The sequence below is a fragment of the Varroa jacobsoni genome, unplaced genomic scaffold (genome assembly GCF_002532875.2).
Source record: "Varroa jacobsoni isolate VJ856 unplaced genomic scaffold, vjacob_1.0 scaffold_441, whole genome shotgun sequence".
Taxonomy (NCBI): domain Eukaryota; kingdom Metazoa; phylum Arthropoda; class Arachnida; order Mesostigmata; family Varroidae; genus Varroa; species Varroa jacobsoni.
In genome coordinates, this window is record NW_019213343.1 from 325,823 (window position 1) to 333,772 (window position 7,950).

General features: G+C 40.2%; 1 long non-coding RNA gene across 2 annotated transcripts; it reads left to right on the top strand.

Annotated features, from left to right (window-relative positions):
• Positions 1–792: 792 nt before the first annotated feature.
• Positions 793–4,224, top strand: LOC111260461 (uncharacterized). 2 transcript variants are annotated; one of them, XR_002680345.2, is made up of 5 exons: positions 793–904; positions 1,379–1,630; positions 2,677–2,830; positions 3,237–3,477; positions 4,135–4,224. It is a non-coding gene; the product is annotated as an uncharacterized LOC111260461 (long non-coding RNA). The 2 variants fall into 2 exon arrangements; XR_002680344.2 differs by lacking the exon at positions 793–904 and adding an exon at positions 917–1,107.
• The last annotated feature ends 3,726 nt before the right edge of the window (positions 4,225–7,950 follow it).

Here is a 7,950-nt window from a genome sequence, read left to right on the forward strand (position 1 = left end):
TTTTAAATTGTACTAACTTTTGATATGACAAAATTTGCCTATTACGGTGATTTATGTGGCCTTCCGTAGTGTTTCTCCATTGGTTGGGCGACGGTAGCATCCTTCAATTAATAAAGGGGCATTTATGGCTGCGGTCCGTTGATCGATCCGTTTTTCGGACCTTTGGCTATCGCTTCGCGTCGTTTACTCTCGAAAGAGCTGGAAGGACGCATAAATTCCAATAGGTGCAGGAGTACGAGTTACACACTGCTAAAGCCTCATAGAACCAAAGGTCGTTATATAACAAGACCACTTTATGCTGTCTTTTGCCACTCCAGGGCCTTTAGATTGTCGACTTTTTCACCCAGTTCGTCAAGTAATTGTAAACAGTGATGCCGAATAATCCGCAATTACCATGTACTTCTAAAGTTCATATTAGAGCACCGCTTTCAAATGCATTCGAATCCGCCGGTATCGACATTGTTTCCTTTTCCAATTCCTCGTCCCAGAAATTTTCTCATTAAGCTAGTACGCTGCACAACCAACGAAATGTGATAATTTCGTCTAAATTAGAACGAAGGACCACTTAATACGAATAGTGTCGTCTGCAGACTAATCACTTACGGACGGTGTCATGGCGCTGTGACTGCTCCCATATAGCAACGATTGGATGCGTACAAACTAGGCAAAGGCACAAAGTACACGTGCCCATTGAAAGAATTTTGCTAGGATGGAGTAGTTGAAAGAGAAGGACGACTGGAGAGCGATGGGGGGGCATGCGCTTCTTAAAAAGACTTCTATCCGTCGCTGAAAGAACGAGTTAGCGCCAAGTAGCACCCAGTGTAAACAGCAGAGGCCACGAGTCAGTAAAACAACACTGGGCGATTATTTACCATTAGGTAGCCTTCGAGTTCATCAGCCGGAGGTTAGTAGACGGGCGAACTGGCGGTTATACAGACAGTTATTATGAAGGACCACCTTGGCATTATTAGTGCAACATTACAATGCATAGCAGGTTGAATTTTACTGTGCATGTTGCGTACTATGTATCAGTGGCTGGGCAATATTTGCCCCCTCCCGGGAACTTTCCTATCACAAATGAGGTAGCAAACCCAACATTTGCTGAGGGTAAGGAATTTCTAGAGCAGTAAGGATAATAAGAGTATTTTTACTGCATAGTTTATTTAAGTAAGCTTAAAAAGCAACTAGATTCCAACTCTATAGTACCATTTTTAATTCGTGTAGCACCTATGAGTGGCTTCTTCTTTAAACTGGTAACGGTAACAAGGTATTACATAATTAGAAAGTTTTATATAATCCTCACTTATCCCTGAGCAGATACCATTTTTTTCCGATTCCTTTAACCAAAAATATATTTATTCTGCCCTTTTCCTTATAGGTCAACGACACTCTCCGAGAACACTAGTAAACTGTGTACACGTCGAATCGGCAATCCGGGAAGAGCTCAGTTGACATACCAAAATAAACTGAATTAAATCCAAGTTAAAATCGTTATTTCTCAGAAAAGTTTCAGCTGAAAATTTTGTATGCGGTGGGAGATTTAGCTGGACTTAATGTAGCCTTCCAAAATTTAGAAAAATCTCAGAAGCCGCTCGATATGTGTGCTCGTACTTCAAGGAACTGCAAAGAGGTACTTGATTTCCTAGCATTAGACTACTGCTTGTTGGATCTCCCATTTTCACTGTCAAGTTCTCTTGTTAGGCCGTGATAATTTTCCTTAAATTACCAGAATGGTTTTTTCGAAATTATTCTCACAATGACGCAAACATAGGAGCTTAATCTGTTCCGAGGAACTTAGAAGGATGTAATACTTTACCCTGCTCCGACTCCACTGGGGTTTAATCAGGTTGAACTACAAGTTAATAAGACAGTTAATTCTAGATAATATCTAATTTTAGTCTTTAAGCACAAGTGTATATGTTATCCGATAAATCTTTAAATTGGCTAGTTTTTAATGGTATTCCCATATTTTGTGGATATATAGAGCCAATGCTATACAAGTAACGATTTTTAAGCGTTTATTTTTTTGAGCGGATGAATGTATTATTCAGTTTTTGTATCAACTAACTCTCCAAACAATTTTATGTTATGACGCCTTTTTCCTGCTTCGAGCAAGACTTGCTGAAGGGACTCAATATTGGAGGAGCTATAGTTATCACTTAGCACGAGCGTCCTGCATCATAGGCGGGTGACAGTCTACCTGAGCGTACACGTACACACTGCACGTTTCGTTGGGATGGGCAATAGGGAGCTGAGTAAACGCACACGCTAGTCAAAGTCATTTAGACTGTTATAGCATCAACTGTTCCCCATTCATGAGCCGTTGGTGGCTCAGAAAAGAACGATTTATATGCGTCAGACCTTTTTTTTACCAGGACAGAATTTAATAAATGCCTAAGCGCTAAACGTGTCTTTTAAACGTTCAGATACTCATCAGAGCGCTTATTTTAAGAGGATATCCTTACTTGACAAAGATTGTACACTGATCAGCTATGGTACAGCTAGCCACTGGTAGAATCAGATCGTCACCAGCACCAGATCAGTAGTATTTCTTGACCACTGATCTGGTGATGAACTATTTCTAATTTGTTCGAACAAGAAAATTTATGGCTTTGACCCTGTGAATCCATCATACCATATTTACTATTGTATCATCTTGGAATAATTTCTCTTTAGAAGGTATAACTGCTGAAGACTGCCATAGTAACTGGAACGTTTCAACAAAAGAATGGATGTTTGGAATTTGTGGGAACCTAAAATGCCTGGAACCGGAATTGTGGTTGTTGATGTATTCCAGTACAATTAGATCATGTTGGTACAGTGCAAGATGGTAAGCTACCCGACAAACTTGTCGTTTCAACTGTTGACTGGTTTTGAAAAAGAAAAAAAGTTAGATAAGTTGCCTCTATATTGAGAAATCGTACAGTTCGACGTAAGCGCTATCGTCAGCTAGGTATTTCTTTCAGAAATTTGTCCAATAGAAGAGCCATATATACGTATATGTATAAAAGATAATCTTTCTGAACCACTTTTAGATAGAATGGACGCTAAGTGACACCTTATCAGTTGGAAAGGGATAGCTATTCAAGCATTTTCGATAGTTCACAGGATCTTATAAGTAGTTATTTGCTTTTTCGTACATTGACGAATTTTTAAAATAAAACATATTTCGTAACGATATCATACGATCCTTATTCTGCAATTGCAATAAAAGTCATACTATTCTTGTGTTCTAGGTCCTGGAATGATTCTAAGCAGTTCATCCTGAGATATTTATCCGTATTACGGTTGAATAATTGCAAGCTGCAAGCTCGTTTCTGGGGCTTTATGACTTACGATTTATCCATAGCTAGCTAGAACCGCTAGCTTCTATGCTGCCTGTCCCTTCACTGTGGACTAGCTTCGGGTCCGGGCTGATTTTCCGCAATTTTTTACTATGAGGCCCATATATCCATCAGCTCATCGATATTAAATCAGGTGTGTATCTATTTAGAATATTTTTTTTTGTGAAATATACTGGGCCAACACCATCATCTGTGTCATAATAAGATGCTATATTTGAATTGAGACGCCCTTCATATTCTACCAACAAAAATCTAGCCGTCTGAACATTTCTATTTTTGCTACTGCCTTCAGTGATCGCTTTCTCCCATATCAGCCACAAGTCTGGATCCTGACGTTTAAATCTTATCGATATTTTCGTACAGGAGGAAAGGCCACCAATTGAATAATTTTAAAACAAAAGCTTATTCCCAGCACTTACAAAGTATTAACTGTATATAATTAATAACTTGGCATCGTTATAGCAGTTCTACGGGGCCATTTTTGTGACAGATTAAAAGGCTGGAATAAGGCAGTTCTCAAAAGTGTTATACGACCACTGCAGGAAATAAGAGTCATGCTGCGCATAGACTAGAACCTGATGCTAAAAAAAAATTCATTGTGACAATGTTGACGCACGCTACCGTTGACCCGATCACAGATTCTGGTGTTTGCCCCACCCGAGTTAGCCATTTTACATTATTTTCAGGCGAAAACAGTCGGCAGAACGAAGTATTGCCTTTTTTTCATGTTAGGAGAAACCATTTTACCACTGTTTTAAATATGTTATGGCCTGTATATTTTTATTTACAGGCAGTCAACACGTTTCCGGGTGACAATTTACCTTAGTCTATGTCAACTCGTCGCACGTCTCGGTCCAGTATTGTTTTGCTACGTCAGTTTTTCGCGCGTCTTGCTATCCTGGCTCTTCGTTTTGTCCGGTGGCAGTACTCTGATTCTTTGCTTGCTTTAGGAAGAAGACATTGTGATACGCCTAGCAACAACGGGGGCCAATATATGTCTGGGCTATGGGCAACAGCCGGAGTGGTGCTATCGCGGTAGCGAAAATATTCCCATTGAAATCGATGAAGTTCACTTATTAGACTGCTAAAGTTTTGCTGTAAGCAAGCGTATGGACCTGTTACAAACCATGTGACCTTTGAAGACCAAAGCAGGTTGGATTATTTAAAAAAAAAAAAAAAAAAAAGCTTTCGAATTCAAACGATAAATCCCACGAAAATTTATAACTGGCTTTCTAACAAAGAGTTATTGTTATGATGGCTATACTGACCAAAGATCCGATTTTCCTAGAACCAAGTAAACTAGTTTTAATTCTATCCTTATTTAGATAGACTCCAACTGAGTACGAATAAATTTAGAAAAAATTTAAAGAAAGTTTTCAATCGTCGTTAAAGCCCAAACTATTATACATACGGTTTTGCGGAATCTCACAGTTATTGATGAGCTATTAATTATGAAATACGCTGATTTCTACGATTGAAACTGCACAAAACCCACCTTTGTGATAATCGGCAATAATCCCAGTTATGCACTGGGTAGGTCGCTTCGACAACGCCGACAACGGTTTCTTCATCGCCGCAGATTAGTCTTCAGCCGAGCAACGCCATAGCTCTGAGTCCAACTAACAGACTCTTTCGACCCGTTCACTGCCTGATAGAAAGGCCCTAATGGTGCATTCTAAGAGTGCCGTTCGTTTGCACGGCTGGGCCTTGTCAAGGTCACCATCGACCACTAGTGGGCTTGTTCCCGTACGGCGACGTTGTTCTAATCGCAGGTGCGAATACGCCTCGTTTGAATCAGGCACACAATTAAACGATTCAGATACGTTATGGCCAGTGAGAACGTGTACCTGGTTCGCCTATTTCAAACTGAGAGTATTGACAATGCTGTGAATAAAGTTCCACCTTGGCTTAAAATTTCACGACTGGCGTATCGTACACGTATTGGCAGTCAACTAGAAAAGTGGTGCTTTACTCGTACAATATTTTAAATAGAAGACCACACTCAAATGACAGCCCGTGATGTTAACAATACCATCGTAGTCAGCAATATTGAACTTGGATGGACTGGGACCGATTTCGTTAACTATTTCAGCGATGATAGGTGTCTGTTGGTGATAGGCCAACGGTGGTGACGAAGAACATATATTTATGGTTCGACGCACGCGCTAGATTATCCCATAACTAAGGTTTATACGAATGTCATATCAATGGCGGCTCTTTCAAAAGATGTTGGTCATCAGCCCAAGTGGTCGTTGTCCTAATTGTGATTGCCTTGATCGCCTAATTGCCGTTTATCGGAATCAGCAATAGGCGTAAATAGGATGTGTGCCTGTTCTTCTTATAGGTTTGGATGTAAATAGGGGATGAGTTTGCTATGAAGGTATGGCCTTTCATAAACACAGGCATCGTTGAAAGCCATAAATGTGCGATTAAGCCATAAGCTTGTACAATGGTTAGATTAGGACATTGGATCGTTCCGATAGATCAGACAGACCAGCAGCTCACATTAAAATGCGGTCTCCGAAATTTGCTGTCGCGACAATAGTTGACGAACGCGTTCTTCTCGCTGCTAATTAAATTGTTACGTAACGTTTCTTACCCCGCAAGTCGTAACCCGATTGTACAGTAGATTCGCTAGGAAAAGTTTATATCAATTACTACGAACCTTTTCGAGATTAAACAAACAAACGGACTCGTAACCGTTGATTAAACTATCAAGGCGAGGATGGATTCAAACCTCGAAATTAAAATGGTCAATGATTACCAAACGTAGCGTCCATAGTATCCGGACCGTAGGGCCTCAGGCCTCTCAAAGTAATTGGACAATCACTTTGAAGGAATAACACTTCTAGAGAAAAAAGGGGAGAGAGAATATTGTATAAATTAACTGCGTATCTTCGACAAGTTAACAGTGAAATCAAGTTACATAACTTCTATTTTGTCGCTTAAGGACGCTTAAACTTGGGGTTGGATAGCTTCAGAGCCCTTTTGGTAAGTGGCAGTACGAATAGTGCCGCTTAGCTGCGTGCATAGAGTTTAAGAGTTAGTGTGATCTGCGCTAATCATAGATCATGTCAAAATTTATTACCCGTCAACGTGGTGGTATTTCAGAATTAGTACTAAAACTACCCATTGCGATATATTGACTAGGCAATTAGCAGACGATTAGGTCATCGTAAACATAGTCGTCGCTACTTGAAGGGCTGAACAGTTCATGGAGAGGTTTCTTATCGTAGAACTAGTAATTTGTCCTCATTTAGTTCCCATATAATTTTCTGTAGCATTAATTTTTATCTCACCAAGAAAAAAAATCGGGATCTGATATTTCAAAGCGAGCGACTTTTGGAAACTGACTTATAGGTTTGAGGCACTACATTGTACGGCGAAATCGGAGCTCTCTACCGATCAAGAGTGGACATAGTTGTACCCTATGCAGGCCTCAACGCTAAACGTGATTAGACGCAACGAATTTTCGTTATTTGTATCTTTTTGACACCAATTTTTCCGCGCGCTTACCCTAAGGCAGGAAGTCTTAGAACCTGGTGAAGTTATCGTAAGGAGTTAAATTTTGTTCGGTGTACATCGTGTGTAAATTGAAATTTTGCCTTATTCTTAAGGCTATAGCTAAACAAAAACAGACCTTTCAGGAAATTTTTTCTGCATGTACTCGAAGTACGATTTCTGGTGGCCATGCTTATTCAGTAACACCACCGTCCACTTTAACTTAGGCTTCGATCCGAGGTCTTAGCATTTATTGGTCATTTTTCGGATTACTCCTTTTTCAGTTCGCAAATAACCTTCCGATAGCTATTGTCTGATCGGCACAGACAAGAATTCTAGACTGATAGCAAGCTGAGAGTCTCAAAATGTGCGGGCTCTAAAAAAATGCAACAACGCCCTAGAAAGCTAACCGTTAGAGCTCATATGCACCATCCAGTCAGCAATTGCTATTGTTCTCCCTAAAAAGGCCGTCAACTTCTGCGCCAAAAAAGCTAATCTAAACCCTATTGGAAATCTTCCGTTTTTCTCAAAGAAGAGCCCCTCGAAAGTTTCAGGAGCGGACTGAAAACAGGCAAGAATGTAGGTTTCGAGTAACAGGCAAATTCTAATTGGTGAAGGTTCATCCGGAGCGAAAAAATCGTGTAATAGCTTGCCTTCGCATAAATTCGAAAAATTACACACTGTTCTTCGCCATCATGACTTCGCTGTCTTATTCTAAAAAGAAGTGGGTTTTGTCGGATATCAGGGGTGAAGGATGAACACTTGCCCGTTACGATCAATACCCTCCAAGGTCACCCCCAATTTAAATGCGCCATCCTAGATATAAGGCAAGCTTGGAAAGTTCGCTATCTAATTTACACAGTCCAATGCGAAAATGCTCGTAGCGTATTCTCTACTTGTCGTCACCTTTCTTCAGCGAAATTTCTGTGAAGATTTACTGGCATATCGCAAAATATTTTCTGTAGATCTCAAGTACAATTGAAAACGTGTGTTGCCTCAAAGCGATTGTCCATTGTTGAAAAACGTTTTCTCTCACGGGAGGTTTTGCCTTTGTATTATAACTGTTTTGGCATACATGATCGACGCCTTGTCTCCCAACCTCTGT